General features: G+C 42.7%; 1 protein-coding gene across 9 annotated transcripts in view; it reads right to left on the reverse strand.

Moving 5' to 3' along the window:
* Window positions 1-26,110, reverse strand: part of RBFOX2 (RNA binding fox-1 homolog 2) — a 256,259-nt gene that overhangs the window by 212,083 nt on the left and 18,066 nt on the right. The window contains exon 1 of one of the 9 annotated variants that reach the window (XM_089921277.1): window positions 17,880-24,749. The exons of the other annotated variants lie outside the window; for them this stretch is intronic. The gene's annotated coding sequence lies outside the window, so the exon portion shown is untranslated. Of the gene's footprint in view, window positions 1-17,879; window positions 24,750-26,110 lie in introns of those variants that run through there. 9 annotated transcript variants of the gene reach the window in all.

Here is a 26,110-nt window from a genome sequence, read left to right on the forward strand (position 1 = left end):
TTTTTAATTGTTTTGGCAACTTTTCCCTAATTGTGAAGTTATTTCAAAATGAACTATTCTGGAAAAAGTAATAGCCATCTACTGCCAGGAATTGTGCAGGGCACCATATCTTTTATCTTCACAACAAAAGCTGATCCTGAAGCTCAGAAGGTTAAAACCTCGCCCAAGGTCCTCCAGCTAACAAGTGCTGGCTGGACCCATCCTAGCTGAGGTCCACAAACTCTAAAAGCCTTCAATCTTCTACCACACCATGCTGCCTCATTCCACAAACAGGTAACCACTGTTTACTGTGGGACATGCCAACATCTGTACAGATCACTGAGGACATGAAATGAATAAGACCATCCCTGCCCTCAAGGTATTTGGTTTAAGAGACATAGACAGACTTGTGAAGTAGTAAAGGGTTACAGGTGCTCTGTTTGTCATTCCTTTTGCAGGGAATGTTGACACTCACTCTACCACAAATGCAATATGACCCATTAGAGTGGAAGGTAACTTTTGAGATGTATAGGACCACATGGCCACATGGGGTACGCTTAGGCCACGTAAGTGAGAGGTCCCTGCCTGACCACAACACACACACACACACACACACACACACAGTCTCACTCTCTCTCACTCTCCCCCTCCCCCCGCCACTCCTCCTTCCCTCCCTCTCTCCTCCAAGGCCTGAACTGCCCTAAAGAAAAAAGGGGGGAGGGGGAGCAGATATCCAAGTATATTTAAGGAGTCTCAGACTATTCTTTCCCTTAGGTTTTTATCATCCCCAGAGGTATTCTGTTTAAAGGGGTCCTTTTCTAAAAAGTAGTGGCTGTGGTGGGACTAGAGCTGTTTGGCCCAATGACGAGACAAGATTACTGCCAAGCCATACCCTTGCTTTCCAGTGGTTTTCTACTCAGAGCAAAAAACAACTCTTATGTATGAAAGAGAGCAGAAGTCTGAATCTCTACGAAAGTACAAGAATCAGGTTCACCAGGCCCCCAGAGGAAGTGGGTTTTACCATCAATTATGTGCAAATTAAGTGGTTTTCTTTTCTGGTGGTAAATCAAGTGGGAGGGGCGGGGGGGCCTGCTGTGCCTCTCTGTATTGTCCTGAGTTTTGCAATAGCTTTTGGGCTCAGGCCATACATCATTTAAGTCAAGGGAGGGAGGAAGGCACAGGCTCTGCACTGGTAACACAACAGTACACATGACAGGCGCTGCCCTCAGAAAACCGACCGTTTAGCAGAGGACTCAGATAAATTTAATGAGTACTATGGGACATCTAGAAAGAACACTTTCTAGGTTGGAGCAGGACCAGGATCAGGAAAGGCTTCCTTGAAAAGGGAGCACACTGAGATGAGATCTAAGGAACAAAAGAGCATTAACCTAAAATTGCCAGGTTTCTGTGTTTTATTTGGTAGAGAATTTTCTGGACAGGCAGGTAAAAAGTAATACAAGAAAAATATGTACAAAAGCAAAAAGGAAAAAGAAATAGCAAGTGATGTCATCTTGCTGGGACATAAATATGAAGGAAGAAGCCTGGGAAAGGTTTTTAGTAGTGGAATGATAAACATCTGATCATCACAACAATTCTATGGTAGTTATATTAGCTTCTGTTTACTAATGAGAAAACTGAGGCTTGAGAAAAGTTAGGTCAATTGGACAAGGTCACACAACAAATGAATGGCAGATCGGCTGTAAAACCCATCCTCTTTCTGGGCTACTCTCCTGAGAGTTTTACCAGAACGTGACTAGTTCCTTGGATTCCCAGACAAATCACCTTTTCCATGGATATTCAACCCTTGGTATTTAACACTTTCGAAACACAGTTACCAAAGTTGATTTTAGCTCTATTTAGAGGTCAATCCCTCAGTAAAATCTAGAATACTCATTTTTATGTTTTCACCAATGTGGCTTTCAATACAAAAAAAAAAATAAAACATTTTTCCCCTTATGCTGCAGAGGCCTCAAAAACTTAAGGCAGCAATAGGAAGACAGCCCACGCAGAATTCACTGTATACCCTGTAATGCACCACACATTGGCACCTATTTTATCTGGCAGCAGGAAGAGATATAAGTTAGGACCCCACAATTATCCCTGTAGAGAGGCACAGCAAAGGGAATGCAGGCATAACAGCTACAGTAACTGTAACACAAATAGCCAACTGTGCTTACAGCCAGTCACGCCAAGAGCTTTTAAACACCCACATCCCTAATGCCTCCCTCTCCCCCCCGTGTAGGTGGGCCAGTTCCTTGCCATTCTTCTCTACCCCACATCATTCCACAGGAAGAGAGAATCTGCTGCCACGAGTGGGAAGCAAAGGAAGCTGCTGTACTTCTGAATACAAAAGACCAAAAAGTAAGGGTCCTACCTCCCCACTCTGTGCTCTACACATTAAAGCAGGATCTCCCTATTTCTTCTACTGTCTAGCATAGACTTGTAGCTCCTGTTACAGCCCCCAGGTCTCATTCCCTGACACTCACCCTGCCCCAGCTGGACTGGGTACCCTCCCCCACACACAACATTTACTCACCTCTCTCTCTGCACTTAGCACATTACAGATCTGTCTGGGGTCAGTCTCCCCACTATACTGAGAGCTCCCAAGGACAGGGACTGTCTCTCAACCTGCCTAGGTTCGCGGAGTGCATACAAGGACTGCAGAATGAAACGGGAAGTGGGCAGTGGAAAAGGAAATGGTTGAACAGTAATCTGAGGTCTGAGAATCCAGGATATCTGAATAGACATCATGGTACAGTCTCTACACTGGACTGATATGTTGAGTGCAAAATTTACATTTAAAAAAATCATCCTTTCACAGTCTCTAATAGAGAGCTCTAGAACGAAAGATGACACTAAGAGTATCATTAAAAAAAAAAAACTAACCATAATTATTAGTGTATGTCCCCCAAAGCAAAACAGCAACAAGAGAGCACAGCCTACAAAAAAACTACCACAGCCCTACCACTCTGCCCCAGTTCCCAGCACAAACTGGTTTTCAGGGCCCCCTTTTTTTGGGGGGGGGCATTTTTTGCCCACCACTTCCCCTTACCTTCTCCACTCTCCCCTCCTTCTACAACCTACCAAAGAAAACAATGACTGTATTGCAATACGCAAGAATCTTCAGAAAGATACATCTCCCCAATTCTCCTAAGCTTTTCTTTAGGGCTGCTGGCAAGATAAGCAATTTGTTCCCAATTATAGCAGACTTCATCTGGGTGATGAATGTAGTCAGCAACTCCTCAACAAGGTGCTGGAAACGATGGAAGATCTCAAAAACATGCTCTGGCAGCACCTTCCCAATCTGCCTGCAGCTCCAGGCTCTTCTTTTGCTCTAATCCATCAGCCACTTCCTTCCCTAGGGACATCTGCTCTCCGATCCTCTTTACCAACTATACTTGTCAAATTCAAACAGAACCTGCTAACAAGGTAAGACAGGAAAAGGATCTGATAAGGTCCTGGGATTGTTTCAGTTTAAACCCTGTGACCACACTTTTTCTTGGATTTTTTTCTGCCCAATAAAAACTACAGAAATTACCTTGGAGAGGTGCTGATTCTTATTAGATTTTACTTAGAATCACTGTAATAAGATGTCCAAGCTGAAAGCAACCTCAGAAATAATCCCATCATATCCCCACATTTCACAGATGGAGAAAGGCTCAGAGAAGTTAAGAACTGCTGAACTGCAGTTACACAGAGGAATTCCCTAGAATGTCAGATCCTAAATGGCAAGAGTTGTATCTAATTCATCTCCAGGGTCCAATGCAGTGCTCAGCACTTGAAACATGGCTGGCAAACTGAACCAAACGAACACAACTAATTAGTCACAGGACTATGTCCCATGATGTTTTACTTCAAGTACACTGTTTTTTCATCATACGTGACTAGAAAGCTAGAACCTATGGGTGAGGATTTATGTGCACAGCAGACCCCATGGAATTCAAGCTCTCTCCCTCCTCAACCACTAGGTACACTCCCTTTATCTCTGACACCATTTATAAGATTTCCAACCTCTTTATGTTCCAACTGCTCTAAAAATCATACATTTCTAAACTGGTTTCCTAAAATATCTTCCACTCGATACTCTTCTTAATAATTCTCTTCAACTGTCCTCTTAATCTTCTTAATGACTGTGCTCTTTGGGATCCCTCCTCCTATCTCAACTTACCACAACCTGTCTCACCTCCCGTGTCTGTCCCCTTAAGCCAGTGGTTCTCAACTTTGACTGCATACTGCAATCACCTGGGGAATTTTTTACAAAACTACTGATTCCTGGGCCCAACCCCCAGAGTTCCTGATTTCATTGGCCTGGGTTGGGTATGGCCAAGGAATGATATTTTTAAAAGCTCCCTAGGTGATTCTAATGCACAGCTAGCTAACACTGAGAACCTCTGCCCTATACCCTCAGAAATTAGCTGCCCGGTCCACTGTATACTCTAAAAATAACTACTGCCAGTTGTTTTGGACTTGCAAAATATTAGACTGCCCTGTGCCAGGCACACGTGTTGCTAGACTGAAGGCACATTAGAACCATGCACTTGATTCACATCTGTCATATGATAATGCTTTGGTAAATATGTCGGTAAAGCTCTATAAATCATCAATGATGGTAAATGGCCAGATCCTGATAAAAGACTACAGAGGGGGAAAAAAGCTGTACTGGAGTTTTCTGACTCAAACACGTTTAGTTTCTGGTTTTTTACCAAGGATCCAAGGTCCTTCAAATCCAGATGCTCTTTCAGTATCAAAAATAGCCTTCTGTGGCCAACCCCAAAAAAGCACAAGGTATGTCATGTATTTTCATGCCTCCATGCTTAGGCATATATCAATAACTGTCTGCTTGGAAAACTCCTATTCGTCCTTCAAAGCCCAGTTCAAATGCCTCCTTTAGTAATTCAGTCAAAAAATACTGAGAATCTACTAAGTGTCAGGCATTTGTCTAGGCACTAGAGATACAACGTTGAACAAGACATAGTCACTGGTCTCACAGTGCTTATATTCTACTTGGGAAGCCAGACAGTAAACAAGCAGACAAATTAAAATAATTCCAGATGGTGGTTAAGTGATATGAAGAAAATAAAACAAAATAACATGACAGAGTAATGGTGGGTGGTAACTTTCCCCAAAGGCAGACTCACTGGGTCTCTCAAGACCACATAAAGAACAAGGGGGCTCTACCATATTCTTTTTACACTCCCAGCATTCACTCTTTGTACATACACAATAAATATTTTGAATGAATAAAAAACATAAGGGTGAGAAAAAAGGTAGAAGTTAAAAAGAAAAATGAAGTATCATAATCAACTAAGAGTTAAGAGACATGAACCCTCACCTAAGTTTCTCCCACTACCTACAAGATTTGGGGCAAGTCCCTTCCTCTCTTGCATAAAATAAGTAGACTGCATTAGACTGGCACTGTAACGCTCACCAGAGGTAAGAAAAGAGAGAAGTATGCGGGTAGAGCCTTGTAGTGGTGGGGCTAGCAGGCCGTTCCTAAAGCGCCAGCAGAGGGGCCCACACAGGAATGCAGGCCCAGGGCTGCCGAGAGAAGCCAGAAACCTGGATTTCATGTAAGTTCTCCCAGTGTTTAAATGCTTCATCCAAATGTCTTTAAAACAAAACCCCTTGTGTAAGGGCCAGACCATAGGCCTAAAGTTTGCACAGTCTATAGACTAGATCACCCCTGGGTCCTTCCTAGTTCTAACAGTCCATGGCTCTGCAATGAAATATCTTCTTATAGAAAAACACGAAAGAAGGGACAACAGGAGTAGAGGACAAAAAGAGAAAAGAACAAGTGTTTCTACTTGTGTTGCACTCAGATCATAGAAGAGCCTTCTTCATAATTCATCAGTCAATAAATCCTATTACTTGGAAAGAAAATTTTGTATCCTGGACAATAAAAAGAACAATTCCAACCTCTCCTTTAGGTTATAAAAGCTACCCACATGTGCTTAATAAATATTCCTCTCCTAAGCAGTCAGGAATGCTTAAAGAGGCACAACTCATGTGCACGCACACAGACACACACACCCCACAAAGCAAGAAAATCAATTATGCTGAAGACTGGCAAGATGCCCCAAAGACACAGCAGGAATTTGATACGAACAGCGGGATCAGGAAGGAGAATGAATAATTCAGACTCCCTGATTCACTTAACCAAGTGCTGCAGGCCCAAGCTGAGGCCCAGGGCTTACAGGCTGAGCTCCCTCATCTGAAAGCAACACGAGCTCAGCGTCTGAATGGAAAGCCAACCGTGCCTGCTCACAGGTGGGAGAGGGAAGGTACGACCGACTTGCAACTAGAATAAGTCACGTTCTTTTTCTGAACGCCAATTCATCATAAAAGACCAAACCTGAAAGTGGACAATGTTCTCACACTGTCATTAGCAAAGGAAAAACAGCATGCATATTTTATTTACGCCCACCCTCTTTTTTTTTAATTGTTTTTTTATTTTTGGCTGGGTTGGGTCTTCGTTGCTGTGTGCGGGCTTTCTCTAGTTGCGGCGAGTGGGGGCTACTCTTCGGTGTAGTGCACGGGCTTCTCATTGCGATGGCTTTTCTTTGTTGCGGAGCATGGGCTCTAGGTGCCACCCTCGGCTTCAGTAACTGCGGCACATGGGCCCAGTAGTTGTGGCTCGCGGGCTCTAGAGCGCAGGCTCAGTAGTTGTGACACACGGGCTTAGTTGCTCCACAGCATGTGGGATCTTCCCGGACCAGGGCTCGAACCCGTGTCCCCTGCATTGGCAGGCGGATTCTTAACCACTGTGCCACCAGGGAAGTCCGTATGCCTACCCTCTTTAAGGAGGCCTCATTAGACCAGAAAGCCAATGGAAACAAGATAATGGGGAAGGCAAAGGAAAAAAAGTATCGGCCAGAATAGCTGAAAGTATGCAGACACCTTCCCTACCCCCACTGTCCCACTTTCAAGAGTGAAGAAAGTTCCCAACATTAACTACCTTTAAACTACCAATGATGACCAATTTATGAACTATTCATATTGCTTTACCTAAGTTCCACATTATTTTTAGACACAAGCAATTCTGAAAACAGATGCAGATCTATCCTGAGAATTAATCAGTCTTCACAAAATCTCAGTTTGCTGGAAACCAGGGCTTTGTACTGCAGATTAAAAAACAAACGAACAGGGCTTCCCTGGTGGCGCAGTGGTTAAGAATCTGCCTGCCAATGCAGGGGACACGGGTTCGAGCCCTGGTGCGGGATCCCACATGCCGCAGAGCAACTAAGCCCGTGTGCCACAACTACTGAGCCTGTGCTCTACAGCCCACGAGCCACAACTACTGAGCCCGCATGCCACAACTACTGAAACCTGCCCACCCAGAGCCCGTGCTCCACAACAAGAGAAGCCACCGCAATGAGAAGCCCGCGCACCAAATGAAGAGTAGCCCCCACTCACTGCAACTAGAGAAAGCTCGCGTGCAGCAATGAAGACCCGATGCAGCCAAAAATTGAAAAATAAATAAATTTAAAAAACAAACAAACAAACAGGTTTGCTACAGAAATGACCTAGGGAAGAAAAAAGAATGGTAAACAGCCCAACTTGTTTTCATGTGTCTCTATGACAGGTTTTTAATGACAAGGATAAAATATTTGTAATCTTTCAACATTTAAATCTCTCAGATCTATGATACTCACTGATGCAAGTAACTCTTTGAGTCTTGCACTGGTGAAATGTTATTGTAAGCAACACGCCAAGAATGTATTAACTTCTGAATACCACAGTACTAACATCGTATTGGTATAAAAACTAAGGGAAGAAAACAAATTTGAGGTTCCTCAAATCCTTCTAAGGCTGTTAAGATACAGAGACTCTTTGCAATAAATGGATCTTAAATATTATACTAGTTGAGTAGCAGAAAACAGATTTTATCAAGCAATTACTACCACAAATAAGTGCACTCAAGAGTGAGCTCACACTTTTAAAAACCTTTTTTTTTTTAAATTATTTTATTCATTTTATTTAATTTTTGGCTGCACTGGGTCTTTGCTGCTGCACGCAGGTTTTTCTCTAGTTGCTGAGATTGGGGACTACTCTTTGTTGTGGTGCACGGGCTTCTCACTGCGGTGGCTTCTCTTGTTGTGGAGCACGGGCTCTAGGTGCACGGGCTTCAGGGAAGCCTAAGAACCATTTAAAAAATTCGCCTGATTCCTCAGTTACCAAAAGCAGCAACTTTTCCAAAATTCAAATATTTGAACAGGAGATGTTTCAGCCCTAAAAGCAAAGATGAAATAACATTTAAAAAAAAAAAAAAGTAATTAAGGGCTTCCCTGGTGGCACAGTGGTTAAGAATCTGCCTGCCAATGCAGGGGACACAGGTTCGAGCCCTGGTCAAGGAAGATCCCACATGCCGTGGAGCAACTAAGCCCGTGGGCCACAACTACTGAGCCTGCGCTCTAGAGCCCGCGAGCCACAACTACTGAAGCCCGCACACCTACAGCCCGTTCTGTGCAACAAGAGAAGCCACCACAATGAGAAGCCCGCGCACCACAACGAAGAGTAGCCCCCGCTCGCCGCAACTAGAGAAAGCCCATGCACAGCAACGAAGACCCAGCGCAGCCAAAAATAAAGGGGAAAAAAAAGTAATTAAATAATAACCTGCTCCTTCTGGGGATAATAACCAAATTTTCCTACTTACATCAGGTTAGCCCCTGGGAATTAGTCTGTGAGCCCATCATAAAGAGGTATGTGATACAACAGCAGTGACCCAAACCAGAGACCCTATCAGAGGAGCTGGCAACTACACCAGATGGAAACCTTTTGCTCACATTCTATATTACAGATCATGAGCCAAGGGTCACAGACAGAAAAGGGCCCCTAATTTCCAAATGCTCAACGACTGGTGCATCTAGAAATTAGATAATACAAAGTCTTACCTGCCATTTCTTTTGTCAAAGAGTAGTAAGGCTGCTGTTGACCAATTTTAATAAGCTGGAAATGGATGACAATCCTACCAGAATAAGAGAAAGATTTATTCTCTTATCTGATGAGGTTGGGGCAATGGAACTTTTTTTTTTAAAGCTCCCCAGATGATGCTAATGCGCAGCCAGGACTGAGAAACATGGGTCTACCTAAATTTGGAAACGAACTACCTAGGGTTACTTAAGTAGTGAAATCAAGGGTAACACATTAGAAGGAGGTTTTGGCCTTTGAATACGACTTTGTTTGAAATCATTATCTCTAGCAAAAGAACTAAATGCCACACAGTGATCATTCACCCTGAAAATCCAGGACATATTCTATACAGATAGGGTTCTTTGAGTTCTAAAATCCTATAACCTATCCAACCATTAACCATCCAATAAATATTAGGCCTACTATATATTGGGTACTATGCTAGAAGATGGGCATTTAAAAAGAAAAAAGATGAAAGCATAGTCCTTACCCTCAAGGAACTTACAGTTTGGTACCAGATCAAAGTAAATAGGCATTTACAATACAGTGAGATAAATGCTAGAAAGGGAAAAGTATAAGGTTCTACAACAGCAGTTAGGAGAGTTCCTAGCCCCATCTTAGACATTCAACAAAAGGTTCCCAAAGAAAACTGACCTCTAAACCAAGATTTCAGAGATGAGGGTAGGCGAGTACAGGTGGTAAGAGAAATTTATAGAGGTACCTTCAAGGAGGGGTGCATGGTCTATGCATGAGTGGGTCGAGGGTTTGGGAGATGAGATAGGAGCTGTATCACCCCAGTGTCATTTAATGGGACTAAAGGCAATGATATGGTGAGAGCTGTCTCAGAAGGATCACTCTAAGAAAGATAGCTGCAATGCAGTGATGTGGGATGGAAGGGACAAAAATAAAGGCAGAAAGACCACTGCGTAAATGGCGGCACTGGTCCCTGACTTTCACAAGGGCAGAGTTTTGCAGAAAGAGCAGATGAGGAGAAGTCAGTTTTAGACATGCTGGCTTTGCAGTAACTGTGGGGCATCCAAGCGCAGATGCACACGAAGCAGCTGGAGACAGACATCTGAAGTGCAGGAAGGAGATGGCTAGAGATAGCAATGTGCAAGTTGTCAGCGTACAGATGATTCATAAAGCCTCAGCAATGGATACGCCCGAAGAATCCTAGATGATCAATAAAGCTTCAGCAATGGATACGCCTAGAGAATCCTGCATAACAGCAACTTTTAAGTGGTGGGCTGAGGAAGAGACGAAGAAAGGGGACTGGCAGAGAGAGGGAAACATTTTTTAAGGATGGTGCCAGAGAAGCCAAGGGAAAAGAGGCGTTTCAAGGACACAGAAGATAGAAAAGGATATTCATTGGATTTAGCCACAAGGGAGTTATTGGTGACACCAGGGGAAGGAGTATCAATATTGTGGTTGATTAAGAAACCAGACTACAATGGGCTCAAAGGACATAGTCAATTATTTTAAGAAGTTAGTTTGTAGAAGGGAGAAGAATGAAAAGGAGCTGGAGGGTGAAGGAGACTGAAGGACTAATTTGCTAGATTTTATTTATTTTTAATAAGATAAGCATGTATAAAGTTGATAAGAAAAGATTTTTAAATCTAAGCAAGAGATCCAAGTAGAATTCACCACAGAAAGAAAGAAAGATATACATCTTTCACGATAACAGATGAAGTTTGTAGGTTTGGTGGCAGGAAGTTAAAAGAATTCAATTTGATAGCTTCTATTCCATCTATAAATTAAGAGGCAAGATTTCTTGCTATAAGTGAAGAGAAAGTGAAGGTAGGACAATGAGGAACGGCTGAAGCGGCCATCGTGGCAAGTCCCCAAGACAGGTCACTCAAACACAGAAAGACTTCCAGACAGGAGTCAAGGGTCCAGGAAAGGTTGGAAATCATGACAGCAGACATTTGTATTGATCTAGACCTGGGGTTTTGCTTGGTAGGTAAAACAAAATGAAAATAAAGAGAGGATACTGGCCAAAAGAGCTGTTTAAGCAAAGGACCATGAAATCCAAACAAGACAGGGAAGGAAGCAAAGGCAGGGGAGTCAACAGACAGGGCAAGAGCAGAGAGAGAGGGCCAAGGAAGCAGATTTCTCAGAGACATTGGAGAAAAGATGCAGTGGGAGTAAATGAATGGGAGAACTGGAAGAGTCTTAATGAGAAAATGAGAATGCCTGTCTAAATTTTCAGAAATGGAGCAGTTCCACACTGACAAGACCCAGAGTGTGTCCTTAGAATAGGTGGTGAAAGTGCAACGCAAGGAGGGAAGCTGGTTAATTAAAGAACCAAGAGACAGGGGACTAGCTAAGGTGCTGGGTCCGTCATCAGCACAGACACTGGAATTTCCTACAATAATAACATTATTTAAGGTAGGAAGAAAGCTCAAGATCCAAGTGCCAACATAGTTTTTTGTTTTTTAAATGAGGGAAGGAGGCAAGGTAATCAATAAACAACAGCACTGAGCAAGGGAAGAGGGTAGATTATTAGCCAGATTACTAGAGCTTAGACGGGCCGGGAATTTCGCCCAAAGGTAGAAGATTCGATAGGAGCAATGGAGAGGGGAGAGAGGGGACAGGATACTGACCTCCCCCACCAAGGGGAACAACAACCACCCTTGAGGAGGGGGACGTGATGGCCTCGGAAAGAAATCACATTCAGTCAAGAGAAAGGGGTAGAAATAACGTGCAGTTAAAAGGCTGAGGGTGAAGAAATTTGTTTACTATGCAACAGGGAAAATGGGATAGTCGATGAGGGAAGAAGTCACTGGAAGGTCAGGTCAGGAGAGAAAAAGCATCAAATCAGGCCCGAGATCACAGGAATACACAGATGGCCATCGTTGCTTACATTCTGGACGCTGACCAAGGAGTGCAGAGTTGAAAGGAATGATCTGTTTGGCTGCTGCAAGATTTCTAAAAAAAACCAAAAAACAAAAAGAGTCCCAACAATTCCTTAATAGAAAACTGGAGGGCGCAGAAGGACTTGGGCCTTTTGATAGGCATCAGCATTAGCCAGGTTTCAGTGACCGAGTCTAAGCTGCTGACCAAAAGAGGGCCCTTTGAATCCCATGTGACATACCGTGTATTAAAAACAACTGGCAGCCTCTGATGGTGGGAGAGAGGGGGCGCCCTCAGGCCCTGCCAGGAGGGCGGAATATCTATTTTGCCACAGCAGACAAGAAAACTCTCTAAGTGGAGTCAGTTATGACCTGGACCCATGCAGACTGACGAGGACAGGCACCTGATTCAGGCTTCTGTTACCTCCAGTAAATAATGTGAAATAAATAATGAGAGGCTCGAGAGTCAAGAATTTTGATGCTTCTAATAAAAAAAAATTAATAAGCTAATCAAATAACTTTTTACAAATCTCACATATGTAGCCTCTCCTGTGCTAACTGCTTTATTTGCAATAGCTCATTAGTTTTCACAAGTCTATGAGGTAGAAACTATTATTAACATTTTACAGAGGAAGGAAGCGAGCCTCAGAGAAATTAAGAAACTTGCCCAAGGTTATAAATTTATTAAGCAGCAGAGCCAGTAAGACTCTTATCCATGAGCTCTACGCCTGACTCTCACACCAGTGGATGCTGACAGTGTATCTAAGTACGGAGCCTCTTGAATACACAACTGAAAGTACAGTTATTAGCAGTGAGAATACAAAGAAATAAAAGGCATGATCCTCAAGAAAATTATGTCTGGTTAGAGAGACGAGAGATAACTACAAAAAAAAAAAAAGGAAAACAACAATTCAAAACTACTTAAGTACCAAGATTATGATAATGGTAACAAGGGTTTAAAAGATAGCTAGATTAAATAGATTTTTAATTCTCTGACCAAGGCAATAAACTTTCTGACAGCCCATTCATCTAAGCTTTCAGACTTCTCAAACGTTAGATATAATGTTTAATTCCTTAGGAAATATCTGAGTAAATCATACCAAGACACTAAAAAAAAATGAAGTTAAGTGGATTGAAATACCTGCTCTCCTGAATCTTGAAACCTATCCCAATCCAACAATTTTCTGCTAGTATGCTTAGTTTCCATGTACTAAAGCTCTGTTTTGACCCAGAGCAGGCAAAACTCGACCTTCACTGATTACGTCTAATGGGTCATTTATATCCTATAAGTCTTGCGTCTTGCCTCAATCTAAATCTGAGAAGTTTGAGGCTGAGCCAAAAACGAAACAGCCATCAGGAGGAGAGGCAATGGATGAACCCACCTCTGGAAACTCAGCAGCGTGCTCTAAGCACACTTACTTGTATAATATCTTAACTCCAATACTACATTTGAAGCTACCTGAGAGCACCGTCAATGTCTCTGCCTAGTACACCTCTACATCCCTCACAACGCCTTCACTCAATCTCACGCGTAAATGAACTCACCTCCATTCCCCTACCTGTGGAATAGTATGGTACCTTGCTTCATGTGCAGACCTCTCAGAGGTAGAATGAGCTATGGAATGGTTCTTAAGTGCTCTGAATCTTACGTAAGAAGTGTGATATACAAGTACATAATAACACATTTACCATGTAATATCCAAACAGCCTTATTTCACTACTCAAAATCAACTAAGGCACAGACATAACACATGAACATAGGTACATACCAGTGTTTAAAGCTCAAGCAAAGCTAAACTCATCTTTGCCCCCCGCCCCCGAAAGGACCAATTTGATTATAAGTCAGAATTTGCATCCTCAAAATGAACAGAATTGTTCCAAATAATATTGTTGAAGTAGCAGTTGAGGGTATAATGGACTTCAGCCACTGGACTCTGACCATCATCAGAGGCAGTCAGTGAAATACAGGTACACTAACAGGGGAAAACAGCGGAAAAACAGGTAGGTAGAGTAGTTCCAAAGTGCGTCCACAAATTCTTTGATACTACTCCCTTCAAGAGGTGGAGCCTAATTCTCCATCCCTTGGGAGGAACTAGACTTAGACATTTGCTTCTAACAGATAAGTAAAGCAGAAATGACAGTGTATACCTCAGGGACTAGATCATAAAAGGCACTGCACCATTTCACCTGCTCTCTCTCTTATCTGATCTCTCACTTGATCACTCACTCCGAGGAAGTTCTGCCACGTAAGGAAGACACTCAAAGAGCCAAAGGAGACAATCATGTCAGAGGGAACCCATGCCTCCTGCCAATAGCCAGTGAGGAGCTGACAACATGCCAACAGCCATGAGATGAGCCCTCCCGGAAGTGGCTCCTCCAGCCCCAGTCCAGCCTTCAGATGATGGCAGCAGTCCAGCCAACAGCTGGACTAAAACCTCATGAGAAATTCTGAGTCAGAACCACACAGTTAAGTTGGTCCCAAATTTCTCACCCACAGAAAATGTGAGATAGTAAACACTTGTTGTTTTAAGTCAGTAAGTATGGGGCAATTTGCTACACAGCAAAAAATAACTAACATAGTGGGTATGTTGTAGCACACTAGGTTGTGAATCCCAAACTATCATTAAAGTTCCTCCAAGGTTCTGGAAACAGACACTGCCAGAGAGGAGCACACCTGTACTTCAGTAAGTTCCTCTTCTCTTCGAGCACAACATCTAACAGAAATATCCTGAGAGCCAGAAATATGGGCCATTTATGTAATTTAAAATTTTCTAGTAGCCACATTTAAAAGGGTAAAAAGAAATAGGTGAGAATAATTTTAATAATATACTTTATTGAACCTAACATATCCAAAATACTAGCATTTCAATATGTCAATATAAAAACATAGTCGACATTTTAAAAATCTTAATGAAAATTTTTTTTAGACTGTCTTTAAAATCTAAGGTATATTTTATACTTCCAGAGCATCTCAATTTGGACTAGCCACATTTCAAGCCCTCGACAGTCACATGTGGCTACTGTATAAGACAGAGCAGGTCTAGAAGATTTTTTCTGCAGCTTGCTGCCCTTTTAGAAACATGAGTGTGGAGCCCAAAGAGGTAAAAGTAAGAATTTTTTTAGACACCTAAAGGATTCTTTTTGTTTTCTCTACTGAGATATCTCATTTGTATAGGTTCCCAAGCTAGGAAGGAGTGGCCTTCATGGAAGGAAAGAGGGAGGGGAAGGGCAGTGTTTACTGTTAAGAAAAGGAAGGACCACTTTGAGAAACTGAAAAGAAACTGACTCCACCGACAAAGTATCAACACCAAGAATCAGGCTGAGTGCAGAGTACATCATCCCCGTTTTTAACTGTTTCCCTCATCATTCATTCGTCTACCCATTACACACACTACCCTACATCCATTGGAAAAGGAAAGATGCAGTTTGCTCTGAAATGGAAGGTCTTGAAGCAGGGGGAGGGAGGCAAAGTAGAAGAATATCTGGTTTTCTCCAAAAGCATTCTCCAGCTAACGCATTTGCCTCCCCCCTATCACCAGTGTTGGCTTCTAGGACCACTGCTTTAATTTTAAAGGAGGACAAATCACACCCAGAGCCCTCAGCAGACAGCAATCTCTACAAGAAAATCTACCCCAGTGCAACCAGAGTCACCCTCTTCCTCCTGCTCCTGCTCCTATGTCTTGAGAAGCAGACTGAGACCATTATGGAAAAAAGCCCAGCTGTGTGAGTCACTGCAGCCATCCCAAGGGGCCTGGGCAAAATCCAGAGGACAGCTGGAAACAGCTGTTGTGAGATCAACTGCAACTGGGAGGGAAGGAGGAAAAAAGAGGATGAATTCATAGTTTATTACACATGATCCCATTCTGGCCTCAGAAAAGCTGGGTTTTATTTTCTCTCCCAAACAAAAAGTTTCTTCTCCCTGCTTCCTTACGTTTCTCCTCCTAATGAAGGAAACAGCAACAGGTTCCCAGCCCCGAGACAATTATCCAGGGTGGGATACCACCCCCACCACGTGTCTCCCACAATATGGGGTAAACAAGAATCCATCAGGGGAGTAGCTGAAAAGGCAAAATACTGCCGGCTTGAACGAAACTCAAAAAAACAAATGTCACCAGGAAATATGAGCCTGCTGAAATCTGCCAGAAAAATAGCCCCAGGGAAAGAGGAGTTCCACTCTCCTCACATGATCATGACCTTATAAACACTGTTGATTAAGGAAATATGAAAAAGTGCCCAAAGAAGGGCACTTACACCGGGTATAAGGCCTCAGTGTCCATTAAGGACTCATCTCAGAAGGTTGAAATGATACCAACAAGACTACTGACTCTGGGCCATCACTCTGGCTTTCCTGGCATCTTGACGAATCATCTTCAACCTCCAAAACTAGAAAGCAACCAGCCTCTAGACTTCTAATCCACTTTGCTGCTAGCCAAAAAGATGCAGGTCTTCACACATTAGTCCTTGAGGTCCTGAAGAAAAGGCAGCTGACCCCTGGTCCAGATACTGCCCTAAAATGAGCAGTGTAACAACAGATACCTTTCCTAAACGAGAACTTCTCAGACTTCAATAGGTAAGGGAACAATAGGGATTCACTGGCATCTGACACATTTAAACTATCATTAGTTGGCTCTGGTCATGAGACACAGGGAACTCATGAGCATCCCCTTCTACCTGGTCTCTGTACATCCAGCCATCCTTCAAACCCTTGTGCCTACAGCTCAAATGGTTTTGATCAATACACACTCCAGGGTGGTCAGTCTTGGATTCTTCAGTCATTTTAGACATTCACATGGTAGAAATACTGCATGTTGTCCAAACTCACCAGGCAGACCATCCATGAGAACAGAAGAGCTGCTGCTTTCAGAAGAGGTCTCAAGATACATTTTTAAAAATTTATTTATTTAATTTATTTTTGGCTGCATTGGGTTTTTGCTGCTGCACGCGGGCCTTCTCTCTAGTTGCGGCGAGTGGGGGCTACCCTTCATTGCGGTGCACAGGCTTCTCATTGCGGTGGCTTCTCTTGTTGCAGAGCATGAGCTCTAGGCATGCGGGCTTCAGTAGCTGTGGCACACGGGCTCAGTAGTTGTGGCACACAGGCTTAGTTGCTCCACGGCATGTGGGATCTTCCCGGACCAGGGCTCAAACCCGTGTCCCCTGCATTGGCAGGCGGATTCCTAACCACTGCGTCACCAGGGAAGTGCCTCAAGAGATTTTTAAAAGCCAATGCAAAGGCCCTTCAACTCTCCCAGCTACCCACCTGCCAGCAGCAACACTGTTTCTAAAGTAGCTACAAAGACTCAAAATGTCTCTATACATTCTCCGGACTCCCTACAGAACTTTAGTTATTTCTTCCACAAATATTTTTTTAAGTATTTACTACATTACATCATGCATAGGACCTCTTGCAACTAATTTCTGAAGCCAGCTATTGGAGATCCTGTAAATATTGGAAGGAACTGAGATGGGGAGGGAGTGTAAAGTCTGAGTCAGCTTCCAGGACCAAAGGAAACTTTTTCCTTGGCCTCCCAGGTTTAAAATTAAAATAATTAATATGACAACTTCATTTAAAAAAATGTAAAAGTCATAAAAAATTTTTCAGTTGCCATAGCTTACATTCTGGATCCCCTTTTATTCTCCTTTATATTTTTATCTTTCCAAGTGTACAGCAAATCCAGAAAAACAACTGTGGTACAATTTTATAATAAATATAGTCTTTCTCACCAACAAATTAGCAAGGTACATGACCCTTTACCATATTTGACACCATCAACTTCAACTGTTATTTAATTTTGGCTGAGTTTATACATCACCTACACAACTGAATTGAAACCCTTTACAGAACACCCCCTGGATCTTCCTCTTCCTGCCCACACTACCTCACAAAGAGCAGAACCTCAAACGACACCTCTTGATTAGGTTTCACTTTACATAAAATGAGTCTGGGGATGAAATGGAGAGACTGGATCTAAAATGCACAAAATGAGGAATCAACGAAGGTGATTCTTTCCCAAAGAAGCCATCCTCCAGAAGTGGAAAAGAAGAAAGCTTTTGATCAAATCCGAAAGATGACATCGAGACCTCTGTATCCCCCGAAAGCCAAGCTACCAGTAACAAAGCTAAGCAACCAAAGCCACTTACATTTTCATCCCCTTCTCCTTCGGTATGTATTTCTGATCACCACAATAACTTCCTTTCCAAGTAGCCCACGGTGACAGCCACTGCCATGAGAGTCAGGCATGATTTTAATAAGTCTAGTCATCTGTTTTCCAGGGTAACCTGAAAAAGCCAACAGATAAGCATGTCCCAGGCCAGCTCTGGGAGGTTCATGAGGTTGAAAAGGTAAAAAGGAGTTTGTGAGAAGATCACCATCATCTAAAAGGTAAGAGTGTATTCAACTCAAATGGGTGCATGGTAGTAACCACAGGATTTTTTTTTCCCCCAACCAAAGCAACAAGGAAAATAGAATCACACTTAGGGTCTAAGGGCAAAGTATGAATTGGTTTTTTAAAAATAAGTGAGGGGCTTCCCTGGTGGCTCAGTGGTTGAGAGTCCGCCTGCCGATGCAGGGGACGCGGGTTCGTGCCCCGGTCCAGGAAGATCCCACATGCCGCGGAGAGGCTGGGCCCGTGAGCCATGGCCGCTGAGCCTACGCGTCCGGAGCCTATGCTCCCCAACGGGAGAGGCCACAATAGTGAGAGGCCTGCGTACCACAAAAAAATAAATAAATAAATAAGTGATGGAAATAATTGAAAACTATACTTTAGAGGAATCTGTCATTTAAGAATTTTGGTTAACTATTTATTGTTGGATGGGTACAATTACCCATACTTAGCAGACAGGGAAGAAGTTAAACATCTCAGCTCAAGGTTTCACAGAAGACAGGTGTCCAAAGACAGAAACTCGATTTCTTAAAGGCATAAATTATGGGAAGAACTTCTCAGACATGAAATATAAAACATGTGGGAATGCATTATTAATTTTACATATTTAAGATCTAAAAACAGGAAATGCAAAAGTTATAGTTCTTATAACAATGTTAAAATACATACACTATATTTAAAAACAGAATTTTAGAGCTGGAAGGGATTGCTAGACAATAAATCAGTATAATAGCAATTCCAACAGAAACTTATGTCCAAGAAGTTCAAAGCACTTGGCTTTAAATGCTATATACGGGGCTTCCCTGGTGGTGCAGTGGTTGAGAATCTGCCTGCTGATGCAGGGGACACGGGTTCGAGCCCTGGTCTGGGAGGATCCCACATGCCGCAGAGCAACTAGGCCCGTGAGCCACAACTACTGAGCCTGCGCGTCTGGAGCCTGTGCTCCACAACAAGAGAGGCTGCGATGGTGAGAGGCCCACGCACCGCGATGGAGAGTGGCCCCCGCTTGCCACAACTAGAGAAAGCCCTCACACAGAAACGAAGATGCAACACAGCAAAAATAAATAATTAATAAACTCCTACCCCCAACATCTAAAAATAAAATGCTATATATGTGCAGCATGAGTAAGACTTTGAAGCCTTAACTTTTGTACTTTATGATTTGTGCTAATTTATAACCTCTGTATTACACTTCTTATTCAAAGAAAAAGAAAGGAAGGGGGACTTCCCTGGTGGCACCATGGTTAAGAATCCGCCTGACAATGCAAGGGACGTGGGTTTCATCACTGGCCAGGGAAGATCCCACATGCCACGGTGCAACTAAGCCCACGCACCACAACTACTGAAGCCCACATGCCTAGAGCCCATGCTCCGCAACAAGAGAAGCCACCGCACCACAACGAAGAGTAGCCCCGCTCGCCGCAACTAGAGAAAGCCCGCGTGCAGCAACAAAGACCCAATGCAGCCAAGAAATAAGTAAAATTTAAAAAGAAATTTTTTTCAACCATTAAAAAAAAAAAAGGAAAGAAGGGAAAAAGGCAGGGATAGGAGGAAGAAAGGGGAAAAAGGGAGGGAGGGAAGAAGGGAGAGTGAATGAACAAAAGTGCCCAAAATGCCTTAGACCTCCTGTGACAGGAAAAATGCATCCCACTAGGGTTCTCGGTATCTACCTTCCTTGTGTCTGTTTTCCTTTGTTATCATCTCCGGGTTTTTTGTTTCTCATTGGCACTCCTGGTTTCTCTCCGTCCTCCTTTTTACTTCTGCCCATCTTCCTTCCATGTCCGCCTGCCTGCCTCTTTTCATCTTTCCCTTTGCTTGCCTCAACTCCCCATCCCCACACAACACAAAAGTAAACCCCACTCAAAAGCAAACAAGAAATTTTACAACATTCTTTACAATGTTACAAATCATCTGATCAAACTGTTCCAGTTTAGGAAACTGAGGCTCTGGGAGGTTACATAATTTGCCCAATGTCACAAAACTAATAAATGATAGAACCAAAACTAAAATCCAGCTTTTCCTGTTAAAGTACTAAAAGAAAGCACAGAACATTATTTTTAAATCTCAGTATACAAGGCCTTTCTCAGAAAGAAACAAGATCCAAAAGCTTAAAAATAAATACCTTATATATTTGATTACATTAAAATGTTTTTATCTGGCTCTAAAACGCACACAAACACATATACATACATTTATATACTATAAACGAACTCAAAAGACAAATGACAAACTGAGAAATTTTGTAATATGAATGACAAGAGCTAATTTCCTTAATTTTTGAAAGTTCTTACTGACCAAAAAAAAAATTCTTTCAAAATTCAGTTCATGACAAAGAAACACAAGTAATTTTTAAACATATTTTTTAAAAAAACAGATCCTTTTTCAAAAATACAAAAAATCACTGTACCAGTTTTCACTTATTGGACTGGTGAAAATCAAAGTATGGTAACATATAGTTTGCCAAGCTGATAGGAAAAAGTCACTCTACTTCGTTGTTCATAGAAGTATACACTTCTGGAGGCTGCTCGGCAATACCTATCAGAAGTTTAAATGAACATACCCCAGAGACCCAACAATTCCACTTCTCAGAAGCTGTCCCCATATACTTACCTACATACACAAGAACATATATATAAGCAGCACTGCTTCTACTAACAAAAGACTGGAAACAACCTAAATGTCCAGCAACAGGAAATTTTTAAACAAATCATGATTTTAAAACATCAACAACAACAACAAAAAAAAAACTTACTATGGAATACTATGTGGTCATTTCAGAAGAATGAGGTTGCTCTGTACAAACTGAAACAAAATATCCTGCAAGATGTTCTGTTCAGTGAAAAGCAACGAAGGGACTTTAGGTATACAAAGATGTATGTACATCTATATGTATACACATGTATAGAATTTTCCCAGAACATAACAGAAACTACTAAGGTTTCTATCACACCAACATTCCAAAAGGAACTTTAGGGCTCTTCTAGTTCTAAGAAGCTCCTACATTAGTAAGTTCTTCCTGATTGCTAACCTGCAATAACTTTCCTCGGAAAACTCACCCCGGGACTTCCCTGGTGGCACAGTGGTTAAGAATCCATCTGCCAATGCAGGGGACACAGGTTCGAGCCCTGGTCCGGGAAGATCCCACATGCCACAGAGCAACTAAGCCCATGCAACACAACTACTGAGCCCACATGCCACAACTACTGAAACCCGTGCGCCTAGAGCCCATGCTCCACAACAAGAGAAGCCACCGCAATGAGAAGCCCGGGCACCACAACGAAGAGTAGCCCCCACTTGCCGCAACTGAGAAAGCCCGCACACAGCAGCGAAGACCCAGCGCAGCCAAAAATAAATAAATAAATAAATAAATGTATTTTTTAAAAAAAGAAAAAAAAAGACCCATCTCCAACTACCTCTCCTGGAACTCTTGAACCCTACATACAACGAAAATCTTTGCTCCTTCTCACCCCCTTCTTTGCCTTTCGACCAGCTCAACTGGGCCCCTTGGTAGCTCCCCTTTCCACACCTCTACAACTTTGATTTCTTCTTCACTCTCTCAATACTTCTCCTGCATCCTAATATTAATTCATTTTTTCCATATGTATACCTCACAGTCTTCCAAAGCCTAAAGGCTGTTGCTAGGAGTTGGCATTCTTTCTGCTCCCCATTGCTGCTTTTCTATCAATTCATATCATTCGTCACTCAGCAAACATTTACTGGGTAACAAATGTATGCCACCTATAATAAGTCAAAAAGTTCTACCTAACAGCTGGTCCCTGTTTTAAGAAACAGAGAGGAAGGGGAGAGAAATAATCATATTCTGTTGCCTTTACTCAACAACTCTTAAAGTTAATGCAGGGTTTCTCAACCTCAGCGCTACTGACATTCTGGGCCAGATCATCCTTCACTGTAGGGAGCTGCCCCATGCATTTTCAAGTGTTAAAGCAGCATCCCGGGCTTCTACCCACTAGAAGCCAGCAGCACCTCCAGTTAGGAGAGGCAAAAATGTCTCCAGACATTGCCAAACATCCCCTGGGGGGCAAAACCTCTCCCAGTCGAGAACTACTGAGTTAATGCTTACACATCATTCTACTTCCTCAACCTCCAGTTGACAACCCTTCCAAAGCCTCCAAGTTCTTCAACCTACTTATTTCCAGGGGACTTGACCTCTATCACAATCATCCATTTGATCGCCATTCCTTAGGAATCATCACTACCTAAACTCTTCTAACATCAAGATCTCAAACTCGTGTCACAAGCTTCCTATCCTTTGTCTTCTCCCACCCCTTTCCTCCACCTGAAGCTGTCTGTCCCAGTTTACTGACGCTCAGCCCAGGGTAATGTGCACTTAGCTACACTTGTGAGCTTCTGAGTACCGTCTGATGAAGTTAAGAAATCACCAAGACCACCTCAATCCAAGCTGGCACTTAACTGAGACTTAGCAATCCTTTTATTGTACTTGTTTTTATTTTTTTATTTATCTTTGGCTGCGTTGGGTCTTTGTTGCTGCACCCAGCTTTCTCAAGTTGCAGCGAGTGGGGGCTACTCTTCATTGCAGTGTGCTGGCTTCTCATTGCAGTGGCTTCTTGTTGCGGAGCACAGGCTCTAGGCGCATGGGCTTCAGTAGTTGTGGCTCACGGGCTTACTTGCTCCGTGGCATGTGGGATCTTCCTGGACCAGGGCTCCAACCCATGTCCCCTGCATTGGCAGGCGGATTCTTAACCACTGCGCCACCAGGGAAGCCCTATTCTACTTTTTAATGAATGCTTATTACACTGGAACAACACCTACCTCTAAAATTTCTCCACCATCTCAGAGTGTCATTACCATCCCTGCCTACAGGCTACTGTTCTTCTCTAACTGAAGGAAGACAGAGGTCCTCTGACATGAGCTCGGTCAATTTCCCTTCTCATTACCTCATACACATCAGAGGCTCAATAAATACGTGTTAAATTTAGGAAGGAAAAACATCATGGCTTTATATTAGCTCTATTTAAAAGAGCGATTTTTATGAGGAAAAAAGCTCTAAATTTTATTCTAAATCAAGACTTTATTCTACAATACTAAGCAACCTTAAGGAGAGTCATCATGCCTTCTCAAGGCTACCACCAGCAATCAGTGGTGCAAACTGCTGCTGCAAAGGGGCCCTCTGCGTAATCAGTAAGGTACACTGAGGTTTTAGAATGAAGCATAAATATAAACTCCAGTGACAACCGATCATACTGCACATAGAAAGTGCTGCCCATAACTGTGAGTGATTCTTAATTCCACTATTCAGTGAGATGCAGAGAAGTACCTTAACAGAACAACAGAGCATCAATGGCAGTACCACGTGCTAAAGACCCAGCACTTGGCTCTCTGTGAAGACTAACAAATATTCCCTGAGAGTAAGAACTGCTCTGCAACAGGAGATAGGTTTTAAATAATTAATTAGCATAGGTAATTGTACAATATCTTTAGAATTAAGTGTCTCATTTTCATCTAACCCTAATGCCTCCCAGAAGTATGAGTTTACTGTCAGAAGAAACAGGCAGCCTACGTGTTCCACTTGAAGAACGTCTAGGTTCCCAGTGAATCTCAGGCATAACACTTTCCACCAGTTTCTGTCTCCCAGGGCAATTATGGAATAAGAAGCTTGGCAAAAGCTTTGGCAAAATAGAGCCAATCGTTTCTCAAAATGTGTTCTAAACTTTTTTCTTGACCTTCGGCTTATGGTAGCTTAGACAAGTATCTTAAAAGCATTTCTAGTCGGCCATTTTTGGTAACTTGTGAGCAAAATTATTTTTAGCTGAAAAAGTTTATTTCAATCCCTCTCTCATAACTCAGAAGCATCTGACCAGGTTTGGTTCAAGCTTTCCAGAATAATTTGTCTTTGACTGGATTCAAAGCATAGGGTATTTCAGCTTCAAAGGGGAAAATTTCTCCTTAAGAGGCATGAACAACCAAAACATGAGAATATGCAAGATACGTGAAAAAAATATCACTTGACTACCTGCCACCTACCCTGCACACTGTGGAGATTAAGCACTTAAACGCTCGTAAAATGTTGAGAAAGCCTCTGATGGACAAAACATTTTGTTACAGCATTCCATGCTATGAAGAGCAAAATGCATGCCTAAGTGGTAGAAAGTGCTTCACATAAATTTAAATATAATGAAATGGAACATAAGGTTCAAGTTGTTTCCATGCAGCACTCAAACTGTGATTCCAAATAGAGTAAAGCTTCTTCTAGGATGAAGACAACGGAAAAAAAAATAATAATTCTGCTAGAAGGCACATCTACATATATACAACATAATCAAATACAGGTTTTCTTTGCTCTCTCTTACTTTTTTTTTCTTTTGGATGAACTAAGACAGTGTCTCTACTCTCCTACCACTATGAGGTTATGCTCCGAGAGTGGTAGGATAATCCAATCACCGTCTTCTAGTCAGCTTCGTGAACAATAGTACATGACTGCAAGGGGATGGCTGTCTGAGGAGGGACTAACTACCAAAGGCAGTTTGGGAAAATCCTCTGCCCTCCCCACGGACCCAATGAAGTTCCTCTCATACCTGATCCCTGGACATTCTGCCTCTCCTGCCCAGATGGCCTGAGCCTCCCTCTCCTTTACCTGCCTAAGCCCTGCTCACTCACTTAGTACTCACCAGTGGCTTCTGCAGAATGCTCTCTCTGCGCCCATCCCAGCCTGGCTGGCTAAGAATTCCTCTATTATGCTGCCATAGAAACCCTGTACTCACTCCTATCAGGGTACAGAAGCTCCTTTATTTACCATCAGGTTATGTCTGGAATGAAAGGCTGCTCCTAAGTCCATTAGTTCATAAAATTCCAACGTGAAAAAAATCCAAGGAACCCATGGGTGCACCTCTAGTGAGGGGACATTTCTTAAGAAAACTAGAGAGGCTTATGGTAGTGGTTCTGACTTGTTTTGTTTCTTGTCAACTCATGTTGATTTGCACTTGGCCCTTTATTATCATCTGTTGTTGAATGAATCATCCCATACACATATACAACATTTACCATTTCCTAACATCACCTCCATTTTTATTCATCTCTACATTTATCCACCTTTTCATATCAGCATTTTCGTTATAATCAGGTTTTATCCTTAATGAATAAGACCGTTAAAAATAAATATAATAGGGCTTCCCTGGTGGCGCAGTGGTTGAGAGTCCGCCTGCCGGTGCAGGGGACACGGGTTCATGCCCAGGTCTGGGAAGATTCCACATGCCGTGGAGCGGCTGGGCCCGTGAGCCATGGCTGCTGAGCCTGTGCTCCGCAGCGGGAGAGGCCACAACAGCGAGAGGCCCGCATACCACAAAAAAATAAATAAATATAATAAGACATAGTTAAAAGCACTGGAAACATCCTATATACCAATAAACAGTGTGACAGACAAAATTTAAATGACCATGTACCACCACCAGTACTATTTTTTCTTTGCTTGTGATAAGCAGAATTCGCACTTTTGCTCTAACACGTAACTTTATTCATTTTTCTATGAAAATTAGCAAGTTCAAGGATCATAAGTAAAGTAGCTCCTGTACTTATTCCTATGTAATTTTTTTCTTTTTTAATTTTATTTTTTTGGCTGCGTTGGGTCTTCACTGCTGCGCACAGGCTTTCTCTAGTTGTGGGGAGCAAGGCTACTCTTCTTTGCAGTGCACCGGCTTCTCCTTGCGGTGGCTTCTCTTGTTGTGGAGCACGGGCTCTAGGCGTGCGGGCTTCAGTAGGTGTGGAGCATGGGCTCAGTAGTTGTGGCGCACGGGCTTAGTTGCTCCGTGGCATGTGGGATCTTCCCAGACCAGGGCTCGAACCCGTGTCCCCTGCATTGGCAGGCGGATTCTTAACCACTGTACCACCAAGGAAGTCCCTCCTATGTAATTTTAATAAACTATTTTATTTTTAAAACAATACATGCATGTAATACAAAATTCAAAAGGCACAAAAGGTATACAGTGAAAATTAAATCTTCACCTATAACCCATT

Source organism: Delphinapterus leucas, chromosome 11, assembly GCF_059928025.1.
Source record: "Delphinapterus leucas isolate spDelLeu-1000000601 "Yukka" chromosome 11, BTC_Dleu_Yukka2, whole genome shotgun sequence".
NCBI lineage: Eukaryota > Metazoa > Chordata > Mammalia > Artiodactyla > Monodontidae > Delphinapterus > Delphinapterus leucas.